General features: G+C 37.3%; 1 pseudogene; it reads right to left on the reverse strand.

The window, feature by feature from the left end:
- Positions 1–5,803: 5,803 nt before the first annotated feature.
- On the reverse strand, positions 5,804–5,917 carry LOC126014816 (uncharacterized; annotated as a pseudogene).
- Between the last annotated feature and the right edge of the window lie 9,908 nt (positions 5,918–15,825).

Here is a 15,825-nt window from a genome sequence, read left to right on the forward strand (position 1 = left end):
AATCTGAGACTTTGGTGGTGGGAATGTTGTACTGGTAAAGGGAGGTGCTCTTTACATGACTGAAACCCAACTACAATCATATTTGTAATCAAAGTACTTAAATAAAATATTAATTAAAAATAAATAAAAAATAAAAGTTTCCCAAAAAAGGAAATTGGAAGAAAAAACTAAAGATGGAGAAAGTAAAGAAAATGTTCAGTGGCAAGTATATTTTTGAAAATTATTGAATCACCAATGAACTAATTAAAGCACTAGCAGAAAGTTTAGTAAGCTCTTTTTTTTTTTTTTAGGATGAGAGTTAATAAAATACATTAAAAACAGTGTGGGTGGCAATTGTTGTTTACATAGGCCCAGCAAAATATGGGGGAAATGGAGGGAAAAAGCCTTGGCCTTGGCAAGGAGACCTTACCCCTGAAATATTCTGGCATAAGGCCGACTCTGAGCTCCAGGCATACTCGGTTGTCCAACTCAAGTCATTCTCTGTGGTCCTGGTAATTTTTTTTCATAGGCTCGCTGTATTTGGTGTCAGGTTTCTATAGTTAAAGATTCTGGTTTCTATACCTCTCCTTCATTGAAGACAGGATGATGTTGAGTGTCGTCTATTTTCACCTCACCATTAGCGGAAAGCCCTGCCCTGCCCTGTTGCTGCTGCTAAGTCATCTGGTTATTAAGAGAACCCTCTTTGAAGTAAGTTGATGCCAGGGCAACAGTAGGGTCCTCCCTGGTAGAGGTTTGCTTTCTGGTGATGTTATAGACAATTGTGGTTGTTTCTGTAGATGGTACCCATGGTTCTGGGGTGTATGGGCAATCCCCGTTATTATGAGGCCTGAACCAAGTCATTATGACTATGTTCAGGGAGGCATACACTGTTTTAAGACCAATCCACCACCAGTGTCAACTTCCCTCCTCCAATATTCCAAGAGTCCATTGCATGCCAACACCTAGTCTGCCATCATAACAGACACCTTTTTTAAATTTAGTTGTTAATAAAGTTTGGGTCTTATGATTTTATTGTTGTTGACTCTGGCTTGGATATTTAATTCTGTCCTTTCCTAACTTTCTTTATGTTTTATTCAATTTCAAGGAGAAAGGATGAGCAATTTTTAACAGCTTTGGTAAGCCACTAAACATAAAAAAGTCACATTATAATCAATTTAATTAAAAAGCAAATATAGACTCTGGCATTAAATAAATTACTCTGTATAACATGACTTTGGAAAGTGCAAATAATAATAATAATAATAATAATAATAATAATAATAATAAACATGATGGGGCTGGAGAGATAGCACAGCGGTGTTTGCCTTGCAAGCAGTCGATCCAAGACCTAAGGTGATTGGTTTGAATCCCGACATCTCATATGGTCCCCTGTGCCTGCCAGGAGCTATTTCTGAGCAGACAGTCAGGAGTAACCCCTGAGCACTGCCGGGTGTAACCCAAAAACAAAAATATGAACACAATCCAATATTCCTACAACAGTCACTGTATCCTTGTATCTCAGAGTAATTATTAGAATTGTTTTGTTAGAAAAATATTACTTGATATATGATATTTTTGATATATTTGTATTTTCAAATATTATTGGTCCTTGGAGAGTTAGCAATATATGAAATGGTTATCTGAGGAATTCTTTAAAGCATATGAATACAGCTATTAGAAGCTATCACACTTTCCAAGAATAATTTTTTTAAAGTTTTAAAGTGTTTTAACTTAATAAAAGAACTGTTTCCTTTTGTAACAGACAAATAGATCAAGAATTCTAAATATTAAGTTAACTTCAAGAGTTCAAATATGTGTTACAGGGAAAAATTATTAAGGTAATAAAAATGAACTTTTTATTTATTAGAGATAGGATGTCAAATATTCTCATGGTAAGCTTATTGGGTTAAGTGTGTGCGAGATGAGGTTTTGAGTGCCTGGACTTTTGTGTACATATACAAGTGAGACAGATACCTATAAGGAAATTTACATGCTTTTATAATTGGAATTATTCTAGTGTACCTTTATTTTTCTAACTCTCATCTTGAGTTTCATAACATACACAAATATCTGTGTTCACAAGATAATTCACTTTCCTAGCTCAGATTTCATGGCATTTAATAAATATAATTATACCTTTCAAGTGCCATACCAATTCAGTGTTACCTTCACTGGCAAGGATATTAGCTTTAAAGAATGCTGAAAAACTCTTATAAGTTTCATTTATAAAGATGGACTACACTTAATTTTGATGACAGTTATCTTCATAATCACACTGAGATCAATTTCATTATAAGTATATACAATCAGCAAACCTAGAGATGATGAACCAAATTCTGTCATCAAATCTGTAGACATAAATGGTCTTCAGTATGTATCTCCACTTAAGTGGATAGGTGATATAACCAGAAATACTGTTCATGATTTAAGCTCAAATATGACTTTATACAGCATTCAAATTTGAATTTTAGCTTAGTTATTATTGTTTCATTTTACTTTCAGAAGTATTATTATATGGATAATAAATGATATTTTACCCTATTTGTAGATTTCCTGCTAAATATGGGATTATTTAATTTATCATTACGTCTCTCTTTATACTTTTCTTCAATTATTAAGCCATACTTAATTAAAAAGGATAGCGAAAATAATAGCTAAAATTTATATATACATATGATAGGTTATGAAAATTTAATTTTATATTGCATAATATATATAAAATAAAATTTATAGAGCTCCAAGTCAGATAACTGCATCTATTTCCCCTTCGCCTGTTAGATTTTTTTTCTTCCTTATTTATTTATTACTATTTCTCTTACCAGTACCCCTTACCATTTCTCTCTTGTTTTCAGTGTGTATATGCTTAGTCTGCCACCATGACTTTTTAAGGATATTATAAATATATAAATTATAATTTCTTACTCTCTAAGTCACAAAATACTTGCATAATACAAACCTCTCAGTAGTATCTGACAAAAGTGCAGTTAATAACTAAGGAAAATTTTCCTTATGAAGATGAAATTTTCACCAAGAAATAGTTGTTTTGTTGTTGTGGCAAATTTAACCCAATGTATAATTAAGATCAGTAAATAGCTTACCCTTTTTCTTCCTGAAAAAAATACCTCTTTGATTGATAGTAATAATATTTTAAGCACCATGACACAATTTACTTTCCATTTACTGTATTATATATATGTATATATCTTTTACATAAAATATTTTATTCACTGGATACAACCAATTACTACATAAAATTTACTACATAAAACTTTTTATATGTAGAATATACAGTTACCTATTACTGTACAACAAACTAGCTACTTAAAAATCAAACATTTATTACTTACCATCATCTGTGTGCAAGGGATTATTTTTCTTTTCCATAAAATTTTATTGGTTGTTCGGAGGACAAGAATACATTTAAATAAATAAGTAAATAAACAACAAGAAAATAATTTTACCTCCAAAAAAGTACTTAATTTAAAAGTGAGATGAAGAGGGATTTTCTCCTTCTTAAAATGTATCTACCACTACTAAAATTCTGCATTCACAGTTGATAAACACAACGAATTGATAAAAAAAAAAAATTCCTCTGGAGGCTGGAGAGATAGCATGGAGGTAAGGCGTTTGCCTTTCATGCAGAAGGACGGTGATTTGAATTCCAGCATCCTATATGGTCCCCCGAGTCTGCCAGGAGCGATTTCTGAGCCTGGAGCCAGGAGTAACACCTGAGTGCTGTCGGGTGTGACCCCAAAACAAGCAAACAAACAACAAAAAAATTTCTCTGAATTGTGTAAGAAGGGAGATAAAACACAGAACATAGCATAAGTCTGACTTGACTTCTTTTTCTCAGGCTGTAACAAAGGTTGGACTATCCTGGTTTTCAGTCTTTTCTTTCTCTTCAGGTAAGATTTTTCTGGTTTCTCGGTTAATCATGACAGCTTGCTTTTCCTTAACTTTCCTATTTCCTTTGGCTTGCACTTTTTTTTTTATGAAGATTTATCCTTCCAAGCCAATCTTTGAAGCTTCCTCTCTGCTTTGGCAAGAACAATTTTAGTGAACAACCTCCCTATCTATTGGGCTTTTCCTTGACTACTGCTTTAGCTGAACTTACTTTTGAGTCATCATGCAGTGAGGGATGGTATGATGCAGAGAACTTGCAGCCTCAATGCTCTGCTGACAGTTGTCACAAAGCTATATAAGCTTCTGGGTATGAATATTTTTAATAATTTTTAATTGTGATCAAAGTGAATTACAAGTCATTCACAATAATATTTAAGGTACATAATGACAATTAGGGCCATTCCCACCACCAGTGTTGTCCTTTCTTCACACCTGTTCCCAGCATGCTTCCCATACCCCCCCTTAACCCCATGTGCAAGAGGTCTCCTTCGTGTATAGCTTGTGGTAGATTGAGTTTTAATTCTGGTGCTGTTGATTTTAGATTTGGTGCATAAGTCTGATCATTTTATTTCCACTCAATGTTTATATCACTGGTTGCTCCTGGTGCCATCCATTTTTCCCTTCAAGTTATGAAGGAGGGCAATATAATTCAAATTCTTTGGCTCAAGATGATTCAAGTTCTGTGTTGGAAAAAGAAAAAGAAAAAAAAAGCTGGGAAGAATCCGTCAAGAAGCTATAAATATCAATTCAAAAGAATAAAGGAAAAAAAGAAATATAAACAAAAACAAATAAAAACAAACAAATAAAAACAAGAATGACAAAATACACAGCAGCATAAATAGCAACAAAAATATCACCACCAAAACAACCATATGAAAGAAAAGGAAAGAAAAAAGAAAAAAGTGGAAAAAAAAAAGGACTGGTGTGGCAAGGCTTTGTGGGTTTTTGTTTGTTTGCTTTTTTGTTTTTTGCATAGGCACAATAAGTATTGGAGAAGTTAGAGAGGGAATTCCCTTGCCCTAGGAGATACAGAGTTTTACCACCCTGGAAGCATACTGTCATGGGAGCAACTACAGGCTCCATATATGCTCATTATCGAAACACAAGGTCTTTTTATGGTTCCAGGAAACTTTCTGCTCAGTTGTGGATGACAAAATCAGTCCTCTGTAACAAGACATCTTGGTATTTCAAGGGGTCATAGGACCAAGTCTAGGATAGAGGTTTTCAATATGGCTCTAGAAGTTCTGTTTCATCACATTTGTAGAAATCATTCTTCTGTAATTAGTGATCTTGGTTTTTGCACAGACCCTAGGTTGAAGCCTGAGATAGAGTCTTACTTTATGGCACCAGAAGTTCTGCTCAGTTATGGTTGTCAAAGTTAGAACTCTTGTATTAGAGATCTTGGTTTTTGTATAAATTTTGTATAAATCCTAGGCCAAACCCTAGGCTAGGGTCTTTTTTATTGGTCCCAGGAAAGTTTCAGCCAGTCGTGGTTGTCATAGTCTGTCTTTTGTAATTAGTGGTCTTGGTTTTTGCACAGACAACATAACAGGCACCTTTCTAAGTTTGATTGTTAAATTTTGGGTCTTAAAGTGTTGTTGACTATGTGATTTTGATATTTAGCTCTGTTCTTTCTTAACACCACCAATCTACCAGAAACACTTTAATCCTTATCTGTGTTATTTCACATCTGTCTTTCTTCCCCTCCACACCATTTCTTTTTTGTTTTAGTTTTTGTTTTTGGGCCACACCTGGTGATGCTCAGTGGTTACTCTTGGCTATGCTCTCAGAAATCACCCCTGGCTTGGGGAACCAAATGGGATTCCAGGGTATTCATGGTCCATCTTAAGTTAGTGCATGCAAGGCAAACACCCTACTGCCTGTGCCACCGCCCTGGCCCCTCCATCCTATTTCTTTGTGATTTTGTCCCCCAATTCACAATACAGACCAGGCAGAGGGCCTGGGTTGAGGTGTATATGGGGTGCATTTACTGTACCTCCTCTTTCTATACAGCCAGGGTAATAATTAAGAGGCATTTTCTTTTCTTTCTTTGATTTTTAATATATATAATCCTTCACCAGTGCAACATTTCCATGACCAATATCCCAAGTCCTTCCTCCCCACCCCACATCAGCCTGTACTCTAGACAGGTTTTCTACTTCCCTCATTCAGTCACATTTTGTTATGATAGTTCTCAGTTTAATTATTTCTGTGACTGCACTAAACGATCCCTGTGGTAAGCTTCATGCCAGAAGCTGGACCCTCCAGTCCACCCTATTTCTTGCCTCTTTTTCCCCACTACACTCTGGGCCTAGAGTGTTCTAAGTAACCACCCACTCCTTTACATAAAAGTAAAATGTTCGGTAGGCTGCGGTTGCCATTAGCACACCTGGGGATGGACAGGTGCCAACTTGCCTCTTTTGTTGATACTGAGGCGGTGCTCACCTGGAGACGGATAAGCACAGATCGGCCTCTCCCTCAAGTACTGGGTCTTGAACTCGGGGGGTTGCCATGCATGCCTGGGGATGGAGGACCACTGACCAGCCTTTACTGCAGAAACTGGGTTTTGATCTCGGGAGGTTGTAGTCACCATTAGCACAACTGGGGATGGCTAGGTGCCAACCTGCCTTTCCCGCAAGTACTGGGGCTTGAACTTGGGAGCCTATGGCACACCCCGGGGACAGATGGGTGGCTGTCTCTCTGGCAAATACTGGGGCTTAATCTCAGGGTAGGCTGCTAGTTGTCTGGGGACCCAGAAAAGCAGTGACCTGTTTCTCTCCCAGGAACCGAGGGCAAAACTCAGGGGAGGCTGCTGGTCGTCATTAGCAGTTCCTGGGGAACTGGTAGTCTGCTCCTCTCACAGCTACCAGGGGTAGATCTGAGGCGAGGCTATCAGAGATTGGGGGACTACACCCTCTCGCAGGTATTGAGATTGTAGAGATCTGAGGGTAGGACCAAATTTCAGTGACCACCCTCACCATTCTCGCCTAGGGCCACACTCCGGAGTAGGGACCCACTCCCTCGCTACAGGTGACATAAGAGGGCTGAGAACAAGGGCAGAACATTTTGAACCAACAAAAGCAAAGAAGTAGGATAACCTGTTCCAGGTTTAGTGCCAAGACCAAGACCACCAACCACAGAGGATGGATTAAAATGACACTGAGGGAACGAAACTTCTAGAACCACAGAGACTGACTTCATCATAAGCCCCATCCCTGGAACTGTGCAGATACTGAGATCGATAGATACAAAGGTCTGATTGTATCACATAGGACGGAACAGAAGTCTTCCAAACAACACAAAAACACCACCGGGAGAGTAAAGGATCCTGAACAGAGGCTATAGTTGATCCCGTGACAATATACTCCAAGGGCGGAGAAACCCCATATTTCTTAGGCCAAGTGAATTCCTTTTGGAATGACCCCAATATTTACAGTGCCAGGGCAGGAGGGAAAGAAACAAAACATAAAATATTATTTATCTTTTTATATATATTATTTTTAATCTTCATTTATTATCATTATTATTATATTTACCTATCTATTTTTGGTTGATTTCTTTGTTTTGGTGTGGTTATTGAAGCTGTTGCCCCCATTTACACTTTTTTCTTTTCTTTTCTTTCATTATATGCTCTGCCATGTTTCTTATCTCAAGACCGTGATGGGGTTTTTTTGTTTTGTTTTGTTTTGTTGTTGTGGTGGTGGTGCTTAGCGTTATTGTTGGAGTCCTCACTGGATATTTGACACTTCTTTTTGTACTGGTGAAGTGTTTCACCTTTTTCTCCTTCGTCTCTCTAACTGAGGATGAGACCCTCTAGAAGAATTCCGCTTATTTTCTGCATATTAGACCTTTACCCCAGTTTACTACTATTCCCTTCTGCAAACAAAACCACGTAAATTGAACTAGCTAGTCCTGCTCCCCAGTTAGAGGGGGAAATAAGGGAGGCACCAGGACCAAACAGGTGCAAGACTACTAAGTATTAGGCTAGATACAGAGGGAACAACATATTCTGGCAGCCCTAGGGGTGAGGGAAGAGCATATGGGAGGTAGGACAAAAACGGAGGTGTAGGGAGGACAAATTGATGATGGAAATCCCCCCTGATTTTATGTAAATATGTACCTAAAATATTATTGTCAACAATATGTAAGCCACTATGATCAAAATAAAAATTAAAAAAAAAGCAAAGAAGTATGGGGAAATATTAGACCAAGAAATACTAACTCTGATCAATATCTATGCACCGACTGTAGAGCCAGCAAAATATATAAGGCATTTACTCACAAAATTAGAGAAACATATGGAGGGAAATGTGATAGTAATAGGAATTTTAATACTCCTCTATTATCACTAGACAGATTCACTAAGCAGAAACCCAGCAAAGATAAAAGAACCCTAAACGAGAAACTAGAGAAAATCGGCATAGTGAACGTATACAGGACACTCCACCCCACGAAAACAGAATTCACATTCTTCACAAGTGTACATGGAACATTCTCTAGAATAAACCATGCCTTAGGATGGTGACAAACATAAGTCACAAACATAAGTATTAGAAGCACCATATCTGATCATTATGCAACAGAGATCATGATTGACTCTTAATTGGGGAGATCATAATTGGGGAGAAAATCCAACACCTGGAGATTAAAGAACATGCTACTCAACAACAGCTGGATCAAAGAGGAAGGATCAATGAGAAGACAAGCTATCAAAATTTGTAGGACACATCAAAAGCAGTAATTAGGGGGAAATTCATAGCAATATAGGCCTATATCAGGAAAGAGAAAAATGACAAAATCAACAGTTTAAAGTGTTTAAACAATTCAAAGAAGCTGGAAAAACAGAAACAATAAAACCAAACACAACCAGAAGACAAGAAATAATAAAAATCAGAGCAGAAATAAACAACATAGAAACTAGGAAAACAATACAAAAAATCAATGAGACCAGGAGTTGGTTTTTCCAAAGAATAAATAAGATAGGACTCACCAAAAATAGAGGGAAATCACCCAAATGAACAGGATCACAAATGAAAGGGGAAAGATTACAATAGAACCCCAAGAAATCTAACACATTGCGAGAACTTATTATGAACAACTATACTCAGTTAGGCTAGAGAATCCAGAAGAAATCAACAGATGTTATTTTTCCAGAAATCTGTCAGCTTCTTCTGGAATCTCTAACCTAACGTCTTCTGAGACTGGAAAAGGAGGATGTATAAAATCTAAATATAAAATCTAAATAGTACAATCACATCTGAAAATTGAATCAGTAATCAAGAAACTCCCCAAGAACAAAAGTCCAGGTACAGATTGTTTTAGAGTTGAATTCTATCAAACATTTCTAGAAGACTTAGAATCGCTGATCCTCAGGCTCTTTCAAAACATTGAAAAGACAGGAATCCTTCCTAACTTCTTTTATGAGGCAACTTTACACTCATTCCCAAAGATGGCAAAGACCCTATCAAGAAAAAAACTACAGACCAATCTCACTAATGAACATAGGTGCAATAATCATCAACTAAATCTTAGCAAACCAAGTTCAACAGTACATAAAAAAGATTATACACTATGACCAATTTGGTATCATCCCAGGGATGCAAGAAAAGTTCAACATATGCAAATCAATCAACATTATATATCACATCAGCAAGAAGAAAAAAATCCATATGATCATATCAATCGATGCAGAGAAGGCATGTGATGAAATCCAACACCCATTCATGCTGAAAACACTCAGCATAATAGGGTTGGAAGGATCCTTCCTCAAGAGTTACAGCTATCTATAAAAACCCACTGTCTTGAATATTACTGTGAAATATTTGTAGTTCCCTTTGGCCACAATAAAAATTAATTTTAAAAAATCCACTGCCAACATTATTCTTAATGGTGAAAAACTAAAAACTTTTCCACTAAGGTCAGGAACAAGGCAAGGCTTCCAATTTTCTCCACTCTTATTCAACATAGTTTTAGAAGTACTAGCAAAAGCAGTCAGACAAGAGAGGGAATCCAAGGAATCCAGATAGGGAAAGAAGTAGTGAAACTATCTATATTTGCAGATGATAAGATGATATACATAGAAAACCCAGAAGAGTCCACAATAAAACTCCTAGAAACAATAAGCCAATATAGCAAAGTGGCTAGATACAAAATCAATACACAAAAGACAATAACATTCCTCTATATAAATAATGAAGCAGAGGAGAAAGACATTAAGGAGTAAATCCTATTTAAAATAGTATCAAGTACCTGGAAATCAACCTGCAAGAGAAGTGAAAAACCTTTACCATGAAAACTTCAAGTCACTTCAGAAAGGAATTGAAGAGGGCCTAAGGAAAAGGAAGAATATTCCTACTCATGGGTAGGAAGAATCAACATAATCAAAATGTCTATCTTACCTAAATTGCTATACATATTCAATGCAATCCCTATTTAAATTCAGACATCACTTTTTAAGGAACTTGAACAATAAATTATAAAGTTCATCTGGAACCACAAAAGACCTAGACTAGCCAACTTCATACTAAAAAACAAGAAGCTGGGTGGCATTTTTTTTTTACCTAACCTGAAGCTTTTTTATAAAGCCCTAGTCATCAAGACAGCATGGTACTGGAACAAGGACAGAGTCTCAGACCAGTGGGTTAGAACAGAATATTCAGAAATAAACCCCCAAATGTACGATCAACTAATATTTGACAAAGGATCCAAGAACCTTAAATGAAACAAAGACAGTCTCTGCAACAAATGGTGTTGGAACAACTGGATAACAACCTGTAAAAAAACTAAAGATTGATCCACACCTCACACCCTACACAAAAATCAACTCAAAATGAATTAAAGATCTTGAAATCAGACCCAAATCTACAAAGTTCATTGAGGAAAAAATAGGAAGAACACTCTAAGACTTATACCTCAAAAAAGTTTTTGAGGATTAAATGCCAATGGCAAGAGTACTATCATCAAACCTAATTGAATGGGATTACATCAAACTAAAGAGTTTCTGTATGGCAAGAGAAACACTGTCTAAAACAAAAGACAGCTAACAGAATGGGGAAAAAATTTCACACTCGACACGTCATATAAAAGGCTAATATCTAGGATATACAAATCAGTTAGAAAGGTGAGCTCCACAAACCCAATAAAGCCATAGAAAAATGGGGATTGGAAATGAATAGACACTTTTCCAAGCGAGACCGACAGATGGTATGAGGCACATGAAAACTTGTTCACCATCACTTGTCATTAGGGAAATCCAAATCAAGACAACAATGAGGTAACACCTTACACCAGTTAGGATGGCACATATCAAAAATAATGGGACTAAACTCTTAGTGGAGATGTGGTAAGAAAGGAACTCTCATCCACTGTTGATGGGAATGTTCCCTGGTCCAACCCCTATGAAAAACAGTATGTAGGGTGCTTAGAAAACTCAGAATTGAGCTGCAATATGACAGCAATCACACTCCTGGGTAGCTACCCCAAAGATAGAAGAATATTCATACCAAAATATGTATGCACTCCACAATTTATTGCAGCACTCAGCACAATCGCCAAGATCTGAAATCTACCTCGATGCCCAACAACAGATGAATAGATCATGAAGATGTGGTATTTATACACAATGGAATACTACATAGCAGTTAGAAATGACACAATCATGGATTCTACAGCAACATGGATGTATCTACAAAACATTTTGTTAAACGAAGTAAACCTAAAGAAGAAGGAAAAATACAGAATGATAGCACTTTTCTGAGGTACTTAGATTATACACCATATATACATATAATACTCCAAGAACAATTATAATGGCCTAATATGGTAGAAACTCCAAGCACTAAGTGTCAGCATTTACTGTGGAGAAGTGTTCAAAACCAGTGGAAGAGGAACAACACAAAGCCTTGAATACCCGTTATACCATAGAGAAACCAGCAACAATGGAAACAACTGTTTAGAGTGAACAGGTATGTAATAAGCATCTTACTACAAAGACCTATAAAAATGCCTTAGAGAGCTTATACACAGATACAGGTGAAGAATATGATTGGAAGCCAGTGACTCCAGCTGCAGCATTTCCTAACAATATGTTTTAGTGTGTTAATCTTACAAGATATAAAATAACCTCAAAACTTCTTTGTCCACAGAAATTTTTGGATACAAAGGACGAACACCTTAATTTTGACACCTCGGTATTCTGTCATACTTGATACCATATTTAGTTTGCTTTATGAAAATATCTTGATAAAACATACCAATATACCTTTTTTCCTCTGGTTTATGTCCTCTGAAGCATATGATCATTCAGACCACTGAAACACTCAACTGCAAACCACAGAATTATGTTACATGACCTACTTATCGAACATGTTTGGACAAATTAACATCTTTCTCTCTCTACCTCTCTCTCTTCTTCCTAATTCTCTCCTTCTCTCCTCTCTTCTTTCTCTTCTTCCTCATTATTGTCAATTCAATCTATGTCAAATAAGACCCACACTGATAGTTTCTCTTTAGTAGAGAAACTTCGATACATAAAATGCAGTGGGAAATACTAAATAGTTTAGGTAGACTTCATTAACACATTGTTTAGTACCTGAGACTCAAAACCTATGTGTATTCTAAACTGCTCCAGCAATTATCTTACCCTGAAATATTCATTTATCAGGGTCAAACTCCATAATTGTCAAAATGCCTAGAAACTGGGAAAACCTCCCAACTCCAACACACCGACCCAATCTCTTTTATTTGATTTATTAGCATTTCTTTAATTTGTTTTACTATGTTTACCTATTTTTCTGTTCCCCTCTCTATTATCTTTTTCTCTCCTTTCCTCTCTCTTTTAAGCTATACTTAAGCTTATGATTTATCTTAATTCCTTAAGAGTTCAGACCTCTAACAAAACCTTAAGAATAGATCACTGGGGCCGGGTAGGTGGCGCTGGAGGTAAGGTGTCTGCCTTGCAAGCGCTAGCCAAGGAAGGACCGCGGTTCGATCCCCCGGCGTCCCATATGGTCCCCCCAAGCCAGGGGCGATTTCTGAGCACATAGCCAGGAGTAACCCTTGAGCGTCAAACGGGTGTGGCCCAAAAACAAACAAAAAAAAAAGAATAGATCACTAATGTATGTCTTTATGTGGGAATGATTGCATAGAGAGAGGTCTTCTCTATGAAAGCCAAACCTAAATTGTAAACAATCATGCCTATAGTGTTATCCCCCCTTCATAAATCCTACTATCCTTCACCCCCCCAATCCCAAGCCCACATTAGTAATGCTCTTTACCCTCAGTTCTTAACCCTTTAGGTATCAAGACCAGCCTCCTGCCCCAACAAGCCATCACCGGCTCCCAAGCGAAGGGACACCCACTCAGCCCCACATCTCGATCTCCGGCAAGAAAAACACTCCTGCTGACTCATGCTCTGTGGCCCTCCTTCTTACCCCCGCCCAAAATATAGACTGTTGCTTGATAGAGGACTCAGCTCCAGAAGGATCCCCAATGCAAGAACTCTACCCAGGCCCTTTCTGCCGCAATGCACTTCTCAAACTCAACAAGACCAGGATGTCTGATGGAAATGTGCCGTGGATTTTACCCCTCACAAGAATACCCCAAAAGACAAAGAGGAAGCCTATATTTTCTTTTTTTTTTTTTTTTTTTTGGTTTTTGGGCCACACCCGGCAATGCTCAGGAGTTACTCCTGGCTATCTGCTCAGAAATAGCTCCTGGCAGGCACAGGGGACCATATGGGACACCGGGATTCGAACCAAGCCCCTTAGGTCCCAGATTGGCTGCTTGCAAGGCAAACACCGCTGTGCTATCTCTCCGGCCCCCTATATTTTCTTTATAAGTTTAAGATCTCCAGAATATTACCTCTTAACCGGTTTATATCCAAATGTAAGGTACTTTCCACATCACTTTGTCCCCTTTATTACATTTTTAAAACTCATTTTTCCAAGCCTGATCATTTTTTATTTATTAAACTCATTTTTATTTATTTTTGTTTTTATATATACATATATGTGAGCATACATATATATGTATATATGTGTGTGTGTGTTTTGTCCTGTTTTTATTTTCTTCTCTTTAACTCCACCTGTTTTGGTTCTGCTTGGAACAAAAACCTACAAGAAAAAGTCTTGCCTGGGATTAAAGCTCAGGTCAGAACCAGGGCACAGAGATGATGGTACCTGGTACTCTCACATCCAAATGCACCAACAATATAATATAGCACCAATTCTTTCTGTACAGGCATACTAAAAAGGGGGAAATTTTATGTATATAAACCACTCTTATCTATTAGGGATAAGAACTCATACATTTTACAATATAGGGGCACCTTCCACTTTGAACATATGTCGTATGGTCCCAACTTAGACTCCATGTAATTAGACAGTGACCATCCAAAGCATAACCCTATAATCTCAGACATAGAACCAACATAGTTCTCCACAACAGCTCCAGGAACCAAACTCCCTCTGGGACATTCTTAATACTGCTCTGACACCAACATGCACCAGATTTGATATGACATCCTGACAGTGAGGAAATGGCAACAACTTGATCTAAGAACAGGTTGTCTTACCTCACCATCATAAGATGAAACCAGAAGACATGTCATCCTTTGATCTGTGCAAAAGCCAAAATCACTAACTACAGAAGACTAACTGTGACAAACATGACTTGGCAGAACTTAGCCTGGGACAAATAAAAAAGTTCCTAGTCTAGGCTTTGGCCTATGATCTGTACAACAACCAAGATCTCTAATTCCAGAGGTCTGACCATGACAATTGCAACTGAGCAGAACATCTGGAAACATAATGAAAGCCTCCATCCTAAGCTTTGACCTAGGATCCATAAAAAACAAAGACCACCAACTACAGAAGACTGATTAAAACAACAGTGATGGAACAGAACTTCTAGAACTGTAACGAAATACTCCATCCTAGGCTCCATCCTATGACCTGTGTAAATACCAAGACCTCTAGTTACAGCGGCCTGATCTCATCATCCATGACTGAGGGGAGTGTTTCCAGACACCACACAAGGACATAGGGGAGAGTAAACGAACAGGTATGGAACCTGGAGTTATGCACATGACAGTATATTTCAAGGGCGGAAAAATCCCTGTATCTCAGACCAAGGGAATTCCTTTTCTAATCTCCCCACTGTTTACTGTGCAATGCAAAATAAAGAGCACAAATTAATTTTTATTTGTTGTTGTTTTTTGTTTTGTTTTGTTTTGCTTTGTTTTGATTTATGATTTTGAGCTCTGTTTTGTTTTTATTTTGGGACCAGGATTATTGTTTGATTGTTAAATTTATTACTGTGGTGCTTTTCAGGTTTTTAGTGTGATATTTTTTAGTATTGTTGTTACGTTTTTCTTCCTTTTTCCCTTCCTTCTCTTAAACAGATATTTACAGCCTCTAGAAGGACTCCTCCAGTTATTTTTCTTGTTTGATTCCCCCCTTTCCTTCAAACAGAACCACATAACTTGAACCATTTTGTTATGCCTCACAAACTGAGACCAAACAGTCTTATGAATATTAGTAGAAATAAAAAATGAACAGACTTAGGTACCAAATTCAAAGCCAACAACAACAGGATCTATACCCAACCTACAACAAGCTAGACACAGAGGGGACCACTTATACTAGCAGCCCAGGGAGCAAAGGAGGATGATATGGGATGCATACTGGGAATAGGGGAAAAGGGAGGACAACATTGGTGGTGGGAATGCCCCTGATTCAATGTCACTATATACCTAAATTTTTACTGTGATTGATTTGTGATCCTCTTTGGTCAAAATAAAAATTATTATATTAAAAAAAGTAAAATGTTTCTGAGTGGCAAAAGATTCACAGGCTAAAACTAGAAGACAGCTAACTGAGTGGGATACAATGTTTGCACTCAGCACATGATTAAGAGTTGATATCTAGGATATACAAAGGATTC

This window comes from Suncus etruscus, chromosome 7, assembly GCF_024139225.1.
Source record: "Suncus etruscus isolate mSunEtr1 chromosome 7, mSunEtr1.pri.cur, whole genome shotgun sequence".
NCBI lineage: Eukaryota > Metazoa > Chordata > Mammalia > Eulipotyphla > Soricidae > Suncus > Suncus etruscus.